The sequence below is a fragment of the Furipterus horrens genome, unplaced genomic scaffold (genome assembly GCF_987537825.1).
Source record: "Furipterus horrens unplaced genomic scaffold, mFurHor1.1.pri manual_scaffold_2, whole genome shotgun sequence".
Taxonomy (NCBI): Eukaryota; Metazoa; Chordata; class Mammalia; order Chiroptera; family Furipteridae; genus Furipterus; species Furipterus horrens.
The window spans coordinates 100,576,067-100,590,318 of NW_028327172.1; the positions used below are offsets into that span (position 1 = coordinate 100,576,067).

General features: G+C 37.7%; 1 pseudogene; it reads right to left on the reverse strand.

Moving 5' to 3' along the window:
- Positions 1-9,917: 9,917 nt before the first annotated feature.
- Positions 9,918-11,711, reverse strand: LOC150019190 (putative inactive 1-aminocyclopropane-1-carboxylate synthase-like protein 2 pseudogene; annotated as a pseudogene).
- Positions 11,712-14,252: the final 2,541 nt, after the last annotated feature.

Below are 14,252 nucleotides of genomic sequence, written 5' to 3' on the forward strand. Positions count from 1 at the left end.
CCAACTGAACGTTAGCTGGAGAGAAGTCTTATAACCATGGAGAGACAGAAAAGGCCGCTTCATTACAACGTGACTGATAGGAAGTGCAGAGACATGAAAGGGCTGTCTGGGCTCCTACGGGTGGCAGCTGAAAGGACTGAGAAACAGCTCATAAGCTGGGAGTTCCCCCTGAGAAGGGCAAGGTCTAAATCCCCAGCTGGGCTTCCTAGTCTACAGCAACAGAGCAGAAAGTAAAATAGTATCCAGCTGTGAAAAGTGAAAAGCCACAGGGTTTATTGCTGGCTTGAGAGAAACAGCTGGAGAAAAAAGAGCATTTAAGCAGATCATGTACAAAAATATTTTGGCCCCCACTTACCCTGGGCTCAAGCAGAGGGAGGGCAGAGAGGGCTACAGATGCTTGGGAAGAATTTGGGGTGGTGGCTTTGAGGGGAGAACTAAGGGAGCAGCTGAACCAGTCCCAGAGCTGACTCATTCCCCATACTGCAGGCAGACCACTCCCCTCCAAGCAGCATCAACCTGAGAAGCAAAAGCCCCACCTACAGGAATTAAGCTGCCTCACCCTCACTCCTTAAGCCTGACGGCTAATCACAGGTTGAATAGATTAACAACTAAAGGAGACAGACAAAGGCAGTAGATTTCTGGTAGTCTACAACATGCTGCCTAGGCCCAGACTGGTACATGATCTGATGACATCAGGGACAGATCCAGGAAGCGCAGATCAGTCTAAGAAATAGCCACAAACAGGAAGAGTCACAAAAATGGAGAGACAGAGAAACAACCCCCATCGAAAGAAAAGGAAGGATCCCCAGAAAGAGTGCTTAGTGAAATAGAATGAAGCAAACTATCAAACATGGAATTCAAAAGATGGATTATAGGGAAGCTCAATGAGATCAGCAAGCTCAAAGGAAACTCCAGGGAAACTACAAGGAACTTACTGAGAATTACACCAGCATAAAAAAGGACATAGAAGCTATCAATAAGAGCCAGGAGGAAATGAAGAATACAATTTCTGAATTGAGGAACACAGTAGAAGAAATAAAAAGCAGGCGAGAGGAAGCAGCAGATCAGATCAGCGGGCTGGAGGACAATGTAGAAAAAAATTCCCAGACAGTGCAACAAAATGAAAAAAGACTGAAAAAGAATGAAGAGGTTATAAGAGCGCTGCAGGACAACATGAAACATATTATCTGTATCATAGGAATACCAGAAGGAGAAGAGGAGGACCAAAAGATAGAAAATCTGTTTTAAGAAGTAATGACAGAAAATTTTCCAAACTTGATGATAGAAAAACTCAAACAAGTCCAGGAAGCACAGAGGATGAACCCCAACAGGCCAACTTCAAGACATATCATAAATAAAATGGTAGCATTGAAAGAAAGACAGAATCCTAAAAGCAGCAAGAGAGAAACAGCTAATAACATACAAGGGAGCTCCAATAAGGCCAGCATCAGATTTCTCAACAGAAATGTTACAAGCCAGAAGAGAATGGCAAAAAAATATTCCAAGAAATAAAAAACAAAGGCCTATGACCAAGAATACTATATCCAGCAAAGCCCTCATTCAAAATGGAAGGTGAAATAAGGAGTTTCCCACACAAAAGATGGCTAAAAGAATATATCTCCACCAAACCAGCGTTGCAAGAGATGTTTAAGTGTCTGCTTTAAGAAGATTATAAAACAGAGAGAGACAGAGAAGAACACAAGTCCAAAGGGGAAAAATGACAATGAGTAAGTACTTACCAATAATAACATTAATATAAGTAGATTAAATGCACCAATCAAAACACATGGGGTAGCTGAATGGATTAGAAAGTGTGATCCACATATATTCTGTCTACAAGAGACCTACCTTAGAACAAAAGATCTACACAGACTGAAAGTGAAGGGATTGAAAAAAAATTTCAAACAAATGGACATAAAAAAAGCTTGGGTAGCAATACTCATATTAGACAAAATATATTTCACAGCAAAGGCCATAAAAAGTGACAAAGAAGGGCATTTCATAACACTTAAGGGAAAAATTCATGAGTAACATATAACCCTGGTAAACATATATGCACCCAACATAGGAGCATCCAATGTGTAAGGAAAATTTTGAAAGATTTCTGGAAGTATATAGACAGCAACAGACTCATAGTAGGGGACCCTAACACCCCATTGTCAACAATAGACATATCTTAGAAGCAAAGAAACACCAAGGATATTGAGGCATTGAACAACACACTACATCAAGTGGACTTAGTTTATATATATAAAACTTTTCACCCCAAAGAAGCAAAATATACATTCTTTTCAAGTGCACATGAAACATTTTCAAAGATAGAGCACCTGGTAGGACACAAAACCAGCCTCAACAAATTCAAGAAAATTAAAATTATATCAAGCATCTTCTCAGATCATAGTGGCTTGAAACTGAAAATCTACCTCAAGGAAAACACTCAAAAACATTCAAACTCATGAAGAATGAATAACATGGTATTAGATAATGAATAGATTAACAATGACATCAAGGAGAAATAAAAAAAGTTTCTGGAAACAATGATAATGAATACACAACAACCCAAAATCTATGGGATACTGCGAAAGCAGTCCAGTTCATAGCAATACAGGCCTACCAAAAAGGATAGAAGAATCCCAAATGAAAAATTTAACCATACAGCTACAAGAATTAGAGGAATAACAACAAATAAAGCCCAGAGCGAGTGAAAAGAAGGAAATCATCAAGATCAGAGAAGAATTAAATGACATAGAGACTAAAAAAACAACTCAAAAGATCAACAAAAGTAGGAGTTGGTTCTTTGAAAAGAAAAACAAAATGACAAACCTTTAACCTTTATTAAGAAAAGAAGAGAGAGGACTTAAATAAAACCATAAATGAGAGAGGAGAAATCACAACCGATACCACAGAAATACAAAGGATTGTTAGAAATTATTATGAACAACTGTATCACAAGAAATTTGACAACTTAGATGAAATGGACAAATTTCTGGAAACATATAATCTTCCAAAACTGAATCAAGAAGAAGAAGAAAGCTTGAACAGATCAATAACAACTAGTGTAATTGAAGAAGTAATTAAAAAACTCCCAGCACACAAAAGCCCTGGACAGGATAGCTTCACAGGTGAATTTTACAGAGCATTTAGAAAAGAACTAACTCCTATCCTTCTCAGTCTATTCCAAAAGATCCAAGAGGAGGGAAGACTCCCAAACTCATTCTATGAATCCAGTATTATCCTAATTCCAAAACCAGGTCAAGACACAACAAAGAAAGAAAACTATAGGCCAATATCACTGATGAACATAGATGCTAAAATTCTCAACAAAATATTGGCAAACAGGATCCAACAACACATTAGAAAGATCATACACCACAATCAAGTGTGATTCATCCCAGGGATGCAAGGATGGTTTAATATTCAAAAATCAATAAATGTAATACACCACATAAACAAAACAAAAGACAAAAACCACATGATCAGATTAACAGATGTAGAAAAAGCATTTGATAAAGTAAAACACCCATTTATGATGAAAACACTCAGCAATATGGGAATAGAGGGAGCATACTTCAACATAATTAAGACCATATATGAGAAACCTGAAGCCAACATCATACTCAATGGACAAAAACTGAAAGCATTCCCCCTGAGGTCAGGAACCAGACAAGGATGTCTACTCTCTCCACTCTTATTCAACATAGTATTGGAGGTTCTAGCCACAGCAACCAGATAAGGAAGAGAAATAAAAGGCATCCAAAGTGGAAAGGAGGAAGTCAAACTGTCATTATTTGCAGATGACATGATAGTGTACAAGAAAACCATGTAGACTCCATGAAAAAACTATGTGACATAATAAGTGAAATTGGCAAAATAACAGGGTACAAAGTCAATATTCAGAAATCAAAGACATTTATGTACACCAACAAAAAAATATCAGAGATAGAAACAAACAAAAATCCTATTTACCATACAACAAAAAAAATAAAGTACCCAGGAATAAACTTAACCAAGGAGGTAAAGACCTATATTCAGAAAACTGCATAACACTGAAGAAAGAAATTAAGGAAGATACAAATAAGTGGAAGGATATACCATGTCCATGGATGGGAAGAATCACATCATTAAAATGTCCATGCTACCCAAAGCAATTTTTAGATTCAGTGCAATCCCTATTAAAATACCAGCAATATATTTCACAGACCTAGAACACATACTTCAAAAATTGATATGGAACCAAAAAAAACCCCAAATAGCCACAGCAATCTTGAGGAAGAAGAACACAGTAGGAGGAATCATAATACCTGACATCAAACTATACTACCATGATAATCAAAACTTTCTGGTACTGACATAAAAACAGTCATATAGATCAATGGAACACAATAGAGAACCCAGAAATAAACCCAGGTCTACATGGTCAACTAATATTTGACAAAGGGGGAAGGAACATAAAATGGAGTGAAAAGAGCTTCTTCAACAAATGGTGTTTGGAGAACTGAACAGGGACATGCAAAAAAATGAAACTAGACTGCCAACTTACATCACACATCTGAATAAACTCAAGATGCATCAAAGACTTAAATATAAGCTGTGCCACCATAAAAGTCCTAGAGGAAAACATAGGCAGGATTATTTCAGATATCCCGCATAGCAATATTTTCACTGATATATCTCCTAAAGCAAGGGAAATAAAGGAAAGAATAAACAAATGGGACTTCATCAAACTAAAGAGTTTCTGCTCAACAAACGAAAACATCAGGAAGATGAAAAGGGAACCAATCATATGGGAAAACATATTTGCCACATGCCTCAGACAAGGGACTGATCTCCAAAATATATAAAGAACTTGTATAACTCAGCACCAAGAAGACAGACAGCCCAATTAAAAATTGGGTAAAGGCCCTACAAACTTCTCCAAAGAGTACATACAGAGGGTCATAGACATATGAAAGTATGCTCAACATCACTAGCCATAAGAGAGATGCAAATAAAAACCACAATGAGATACCACCTCACACCAGTCAGAATGGCTATCAACAAATCAACAAACAACAAGTGCTGGTAAGGATGTGGAGAAAGAGGAACTCTTTGCACTGTTGGTGGGAATGTAGACTGGTCCAGTCACTATGGAAAACAGTTTGGAATTTCCTCAAAAATCTAAAAATGGAACTGCCTTTGGAACCAGCAATTCCATTGCTAGGAGTATATCCGAAAAATCCTGAAACACCAATTCAAAAGAACTTATGCACCTCTATGTTCATATCAGCACTATTTACTATAGCCAAGTGCTGGAAACATCCCAAGTACCCACATGTAGATGAGTGGATCAAAAAACTGGTACATTTACACAATGGAGTACTATGTAGCACAAAGAAAGAAGGAACTTCTACCATTTTCAACAACATGGATGGAACTAGAGAAAATTATGCTTAGTGAAATAAGCCAGGCAATAAAAGAAAAATACCTTATGCTATCACCTATTACAGGACACTAATGAACGACACAAACAAATGAGCAAAATAGAACCAGAGGTATGTAAACAAGGAGTAGACTAACAGTGACAAAGGGAGAAGGGGGAGGAAGAGAAGGGGGAAAGAAGGGGAAGGGTCTAGTCAAAGTACATGTATAAATGAACCATGGACATGGACAACTGCGTGGGGACTCACTGTGGGAGAAGGGGTGGGCAGGGTTTGGGGAAGCAATAGGGGAAAAAGAGGGACAACTGTAATAGAAACCAAATAAACAAAAATTTTTAGTGGGGAAAAAAATGAAAGCAAAATAAATTAATAAACGAGCCAGCAAATCGTCCCCCCACCCCCCAAAATAAAACGTCAAATGTAGAACAGTGGACAAAAAAAAATGTAAAGTATGGAAATGCAAATTTAATGGATATTAGAAAGACAAGAATTTTCCTTCACATTGTATATATTTTTCTCCCTACCTGATCCCTCTAGAATTTGGCATTCTGAAGAAGTAAGCAATGACATAAGGTTCTTTGTATAGAACTAATAATACAAGTTGTTAATAGAGGTTTTGTTGACCACGACTTTGACTGTAATGTCATGCCTACAAGAGGCATGTTTGGGCTCTGGTTGTTAACCAAAAGCCCTGAGGAACTGGGAGTAACTTTCGAAGATAATAAAAGCCCATGAGAAAAAAGGCCTGGTACATTGGTTGGTTGTGCGGTCCATGTCAGTCTTTCCAGGGAAGGAACAAAGGTTGCTTTCCTGAAAAATGGCTAGGGGGGACCCTAAGCCACAATGGAGAACCTGAAGGACTAGAAAAAAACAGGTGTTTGCCGGCAAGGTGAATGGCAGGTATGTGGCTCAGTTTCTGTGCCCTGAAGGGCAGACTGAAAGTCACCCTAAAGGTTCTTTGTGTAAGTTCCAGCAAAGCGTTCTTTGTGTAAGTTCCAGCAAAGCAGATGTAAAGATCATATGTGATCATTTGCTGCTCTTGTTGTGTTTATGCAAATGAACAGGATAAATTAAAACTGGACTTTTTTTTTTTTCTTTCCTTTATTTTCCTTGCCTTAGGAAAAAGTTGCTACGTGGGATATCTGAAATTTTCCTGCTTATTTTTCCCTCTAGGACTTTTATGGTATCACGTCTTACATTTAAGTCTTTGATCCATTTTGAGTTTATTCTGGTGTATGGTGTAAGTTGGTGGTCTAGTTTCATTTTTTTGCATGTCCCTGTCCAGTTCTCCCAACACCATTTGTTGAAGAGGCTCTTTTCACTCCATTTGATGTTCTTTCCCCCTTTGTCAAATATTAGTTGACCATATGAACCTGGGTTTATTTCTGGGCTCTCTATTGTGTTTCATTGATCTATATGTCTGTTTTTATGCCAGTACCAGACTGTTTTGATTACTGTGGCCTTGTAGTATAGTTTGATATCAGGTATTGTGATTCCTCCTACTGTGTTCTTCCTCAAAATTGCTGTGGCTATTCGGGCTCTTTTTTGATTCCATATAAATTTTTGAAGTATTTGTTCTGGGTCTGTGAAATATGTTGCTGGTATTTTAATAGGGATTGCATTGAATCTATAAATTGCTTTGGGTAGTATGGACATTTTAATGATGTTGATTCTTCCCATCCATGAGCATGGTATATGCTTCCACTTATTTGTATCTTCTTTAATTTCTTTCTTCAGTGTTATGTAGTTTTCTGAGTACAGGTCTTTTACCTTCTTGGTTAAGTTTATTCCTAGGTATTTTATTTTTCTTGTTGCTATGGTAAATTGAATTTTTCTTTCAGTTTCTATTTCTGAGTTTTTATTGTTGGTGTATAAAAATGCCTTTGATTTCTTAATATTGACTTTGTATCCTGCTATTTTGCCAAATTCACTTATTAGGTTGAGTAGTTTTTTTGTGGAGTCTATAGGGTTTTCTATGTACACTATCATGTCATCTGCAAATAATGACAGTTTTACTTCCTCTTTACCAATTTGGATGCCTTTTATTTCTCTTTCTTGTCTGATTGTGGTGGCTAGAACTTCCAAGACTATGTTGAATAGGAGTGGAGAGAGCGGACATCCTTGTCTTGTTCCTGATCTCAAGGGGAATGCTCTCAGTTTTTGCCCATTGAGTATGATGTTGGCTTCAGGTTTCTCATATATGGCCTTTATTATGTTGAGGTATGCTCCCTCTATTCCCATTTTGCTGAGAGTTTTTATCATAAATGGGTGTTGTACTTTATCAAATGCTTTTTCTGCATCTATTGATATTATCATGTGGTTTTTGTCTTTCATTTTGTTTATGTGGTGTATTACGTTTATTGATTTGTGAATATTAAACCGTCCTTGCATCCCTGGAATGAATCCTACTTGATCGTGGTGTATGATCTTTCTAAACTGGACTTAATGCTGTCTCTTTAATGACAAGGAGGGTAATCTTAAGGAGAAAAATCACGATTCAAGGAAAATCACAATTCTCAGTGGTAGACTATAAAGTTACTGTCTTTAAAATTTCCTTTCATTTAAAGTTTGTTTTCATTTAAAAGTTAAACTAGGTCTGTGACATCATCAATGATGCTTAATTTACAGGCAAGAAGAATGTCAAATGCCTTGCAACTGGTTGTCTTTCCAATTAGAATCTTGCAGATATAGAGACTGGTTTGTGAATTATTTTGGGTAAATTAACATGTCTGTTCTGTTTTCATAGGGCATAAGCCTACGCTTTCATTACCTACGTGATTGTTCATATTTATAGGCCTCACTTAATCCTGTCTGCATTGCTGCCTCCTGAGACTCAACAGTTTGGCTGAACTAAGTGGCTGGGTTGCTTCACTTTAAAACTAGTTTCTCTTTTCTATCCTAAAGGCTTGAACAGAAAGGGCCCAGAGGTCTGAGGAGGGGGGAACTTAAAATATATTCCTTAGCCCAAACTAAGTATAGTGGGCAAAAGGGTTTTGTACAGGTGTGATGTGCCTTGCACACCTTCCTCCAAAAAGCCTTTTTAAATCTGTTGCCCCCAGAATAAAACAAGGATTCCAGCCTGTTAAACGAAGCATGCCATCTGTGGTCTGGGACAGCCAACTGACCTGGAGTCTGCAAGATTCTTTTCCATGTGGGAAGGCCACCCTCCCCTCACATCCCCACTCTTATTAGGGATTTCTGGACCAAGGGTACGTAGGACGATGACCATGTCCAGCTTGAATCAACTAGAGGAACTTGAGTCCTTCAACTATTGTCCTTTATAAGATTATAAAGGGTCTTAAGTTTGAGAGGGGGTACTGTTATTTTTTATTGTTAAAAAATTAATTAATTTAAAAAAAGAAGAATATAGGAAAAGGTAAAGCCAAAGAATTTGTATGCATGACCTAAGGGGGAGTGGGATTGTTGGGGGAGGGAGGGTGCTCGGTGGAGAGGAGCAAAGGGGGAAAAATTTGGAACTATTATAACAACATAATCAATAAAATATACAAAAAAAATGTAGCCAAAAAAAGAATAAATAACCCAGGGCATATATATATATATATAATTTTTAATGGAAGTGTAAAGGGCTGAGTTAATCATATTCCATCACTGGTCTTTGCAAGGGCCATCTCTCTAGAATGTATATGTGTGTGCATGAATGTATGTACGTGCATATATATGAATGTGTGAATGTATGTATGTATATTGTATTTATTGCCTTTTACTACTGATAACTCTCTCCTTTTCCTCTTGAACAACCATTCTAATGTATTTAATGTTTGAATGTTGATCTGTGTTTATATTTTTAACTTACATAGAGGTTATGTGCAATATATATATTTCTTTTTTTTTTTTTTTGAGAGAGAGAGGGGAAAGGAGGAAGAAAGAAAGGGAGAGAAACATCAATGTGTGATTGCCTCTCACATGCCTTCAGCTGGGGACCCATCCCACAACCCAGGCATGTGCCCTGGCTGGGAATTGAACCAGTGACCCTTTGGTTTGCGGGCCATCACTCAATCCATGGAACCACACCAGCCAGGTTCGTTTTCTTTTTTAATGTCTTTCAGTTATCACTGCCTTTAGTAGTGATCCATGTTACTCTATGTATATCATGCTTTTAAATGTCCCACATACTCCATGGGGACCTCCATCACATCTGACTTGTATACTCTCCAAGCGATGAACACCTGGCTGGATTATTTCCAATTTCATGTCACCACAGTAGATTATTCTATTTTCTTTAGTATCTAATATAGTTAGTTAGAGTACTCATGACAATCTAATTATTTTTTTATTTTTTAAGAGAATATGGAATTTATTAGATAGCAAATACAAAAATAAACCCACCTAAATGGGATGCATAGAACTCCCTTTGTTTATCTAAGCTTTCCCACCCCATCCCCATAAAAACATTTTGCCCCCACCCTATGGCTAGCAAAGGGTAAAAAGAGGCAAGTCCTCAAATGAAAGGTGCTTGGTTTAAGGAGGGTGATGACTGGGTCAGATGATCCTAATTCTGGAGAAGCCCAGTGTTTTTTCTGTCACAGGAGGTGGTCCAAAAAAAAATGACTCACTGCAGCTGCTCGAGACCTGCTCCAATTCTTCCTGCAGTGCAGCCTCCAGTTGCTTCTCTACCCAATACTGCTTCTGCTCTGCTAGTGCCTGAGAGAACCAGTGCATAGCGATTTTCAAATGGAGGGGCTTATCCGAGAAGGTGAGGCGGAACCAACCAGGCTCCTTACACATGCATGATTTGCCAGTGGACAATATCAGCTTTTGATCCAGGAAGTGATGATAAAGGAGCAGCTTTTCCTCAAATGTGCATGATTTTAGATACTCTTTCAAGTTGATCCAGACATAGAGGCCAGAGCCACGATTAAGAAAAGGGACCTTCAGTGCCTTCAGCTCATTAGTGATGTACCTGTCAGCTGTCTGCAGTCGGGAGTGATTAGTGGGCAGGTACACTTTGTCAATCCATTCTCTGTCCTGGAGCAGCCGACACAACTTGTGTTGGGTGACGCCAAAGATGCTGTGGAGGAAGCCAAAAGCACTTACAGCAGAGGCCACCTCCTTGTTGTGGGTGTACAGAGAGCCAAAACGGATGTCAGAAATCCCAAAACTCTTACTGGTGCCCCAGATCACATGGGTTCTGCTGTGGTCAGGCAATCTTTCCATGCTAAGAGCACTGTGGAACGTGATGGCTTCATCAAACAGACGGCATGTAAACTTCATCAATAATCACATGTAGCTTGTACCTCTTGGCAAATTCCAGGTATTCCTTCAGTGAGTCCTGGGAGTAGATGTCTCCCAGAGGGTTATGAGGTTTAATGAGCACAAGGCCCTTGACCTTTCTCCCCTTAAGCTGAGCCTCAACCAGGGCTTTCTCCAACTTGTCCACAGTCAGATGGAATGGATGGGAGTTTCTCTCTGTGATCTCACTGTCCAGGTGGACATGAATCAGCTCAACTTTCACATACAGGCAGTAAGTAAAGGTGAAGCCAGCATATAAGGGGGTGGGTGTCAGAAAGGTCTCACCTGGATCACACAGAGCCATGGTCAATGCAGAGAACACCGAGAGGCAGCTATTTAGAATGACCACATTTTGGGGGTCAAGCTGGGCAGGTGCCTTGCAGTAGTAGGTCAGGAACGGGGCCACTTCCTCCTGCAGGAGTGCTTGTCTTCTCCAGTCAGAATATTGCAGAAGGGCATCATCAGAATAGTTAATGTCACCCTCACCCAACCTTTCAGCCATCAGATCAATGCAGAGCTTGTTCTCACTGAGATTGAGGTTAATGAAGCCCAATGTGTTCTTCTTCTCATGGTATTTGTCTTTTGGTAGGTCATGTAGTCCTAGAAGCTGGAGTGGTATAAGGCAGAGATATCAATGCTACAGTTGGACAGGTGATAGCTGAGAAATGCAGCTTCCAAATGACTCAGTTGGTAACTTAGCTGGGCAGGCTGCCTGGATGATTGGGCCTGCTGCCCACCTCCAACACCACCCCTAGAGTACAGGGAAAGGAGAGATATTTGGAGCTCCAGGCTTCCTGTGTCCCCAGACTGTAAGAGGCTGACCACCTGGCCCATCAACTGGATGAGGCTGGCTTCCTTCTCCCTGGTGGTCTGATCTTGCCTCTCCTCCTCTGGCACCAGGTCCTGCTCTGTGATGTAGTCCTCTATAATCTGCAGCAAACTCAGCATCAGCTCCATCAGCTGGGTGTGGGGTCTCTGGGTTCTGAGGCCCAGGCCCTTCATCTGGCCACAGGGCTTGCAGAGGGTGTCTGATTGGTGACTCATAGTCTGGGTCTTTGTTTTGGCCTCAGCAAGCTGGCCTGAACCTGTGTCTCTGTTTCCACTCATCTCTTCTTTGGTGTAAAAGCCTTATGCCTGGTGAAATCCTCCTTGACCATTAGAGCTCAGATGTTGCTCCACGACCCTTCTCCTCTCACTGAGCTTGGCTCCTAATTATTTTTTCTTTATAGATAAAATAGAAGTCCTCTTTTCTAAAATGTTCAGGGATGGTATTAAAGCTGGGGTTTATGAAAGTAATACATACTTTAAGGATTTTATTTTAACTTTAAATATTTAAGAGTACTTTAATTAGCCATTTAAAAAAGTGGAATATAGGCATTTCTTTTGCTGAAGGTATGTATATACTTACTTTATTTTTAAAAACTTAATTTATTTTTGTTTCTATTTTTTCTTATTAAAATTTTGTACTTATTACTTTATTGAGATATAATTGAATATAACTTGTGTAAGTTTAAGGTGTATAACATGTAACTCATTTTGTTAGAGCATCATCCCAAAACACCAAGGTTGTGTGTTTGATCCCCCATCAGAGCACATACGACTGATAAATACAAAAATAAGTGGTACAACAAATTGATCTCTCTGTCTATTGTGTGCATGTGTTCACCCTTCCTCTCTCTCTCTAAAATCAATAAACTTAAAAAATTTAAATAACATATTGATATATTTATATATTGTGAAGCATTAATAGTTCCATCCCCTCACATAATTACTTTTTGTTTGTGTGTGTATGTGTGAATAATATTTAAGAGCTACATTCTTAGTAACTTTTAAAGTATATAATAAAGATTTATTAACTATAGTCACCATGCTGTACATTAGAACCCTACCCAGATCTTATTTATCTTGTAATAACTGGAAGCTTGTATCTTGGACTAATGTCTCCCTGTTACCCCTCCCTCTTTCCCTGGCAATCACTATTTTACTCTCTAAAAATTCTGCTTTTATAGATTCCATGTATAAGTGAGATCATACAGTATTGTCTTTCTCTGTCTGACTTCTTTCACTATTTCTGGTTTTATTTTAGTATGGGCTTGTTTTTGGAATTCATTTTCACATTTATTGTGTAAATGACATGCTAAGTGCCTTATGTGTTTTCCTATTTCATTTTCTTTAAAGATAAGAACTTAAATACATTGTGAAAAATATCTAAGTGCAGAATACTTTCAGATGTTTGCATTTTCTCTTTTACTTTATTATTTCCAAAGCATTCAACTTAGTTTTCTGAATAATGATTTCTATCTTTTTTTACTCTCAAACTTTATTAGTTTAAATAAGTCAACAGAAAAAGTTAAGAACCATATGATTTTACTCATATGTGAGATATAAAACTGAAAGCAACAAATGAACAAACAAGAAAGACAAACAAAAACTCACAGATACAATCAGCAGTATGGTGGTTAACAGAAGGAAGGTGGGTTAGAAGTAGTAAAGGTTAAAGAGTCAAATATATGGGGACAGAAGATGATTTGACTTTGGAGTGGTAGACACACAATGCAATACACGTATCATGTAACATAGAAATGTACACTTGAAACCTATACATTCATGTTAGTCAATGTCATCCCAATAAATTTAATAAAAAATAAATAACTAAAAGGCTTGCTCTTGGCAAAAATAAAGAATACATGTTAATTTAAATTTTAAAAAATGTAGCCTATAGCAAACCAGGATGATGAAAAAAATTACTGTGTTTTGTTTTAATTTGGAGAGGCACTAGTTATTATCCTAGTTATGGGGTGTCAGATTTTCTTTACCTCAGTTACATAGGGGATTAGGCCTAGAAGTTAAGCATTGGTATTTTCATTAAACATAAAACTGTACTTGGAATTTTAAAGAGACAATAGATTGGAAAGTATATTCTATATTGTAAAGAGTTATACATATATAGTGGTTTTAAACTCTGTGTCTATATTGTCCTCACTATAACTGCAGAGAAGCCCCAAATTAATATTTGTTCAACAAGTGAACAAATAAATTAAAGCTGGAAGACAGTTTGTGTGATTTCTTTTTAAAAAATTTTGAATTGAGGTATAACATTGTGTAAATTTAAGATATATATAATATTATGTTGTGAAATGATTCCCACCGTATGCTTAGTGTGGTTTCTGATGCTCTCCTATGTCATCTTAAACACAATTGATATTGAACACTGTATGTAAAAATTTCTCTGAGCTATTGTGTTTTAAGAGGAACCCGATTACTTACTTCTACTTTTAGTAGAAACTTAAAGAGTTTTTCTTTTGCTCTCCTAGAGGATACTACCCATTTTCTCTGTAATGATAATGTTTACACTTAAAACAGAGGCTGCTAAAATACTTTTCGCACAGAATTGAAAGCTTGTTGGACTACTTTGGTTTTGAAAAGTGTACAAGAAAAATGAAATTAGAATGAGTTTTTACACCAAATTCTAAGAAACCATCAAAACATTAATTAATGGGTAGCTGGATGTATGTAAAGTACTCACATTGTTATTCATTCATTCATTTAACAAATTTTTATTACCATTTACTAAGTCACTATGAT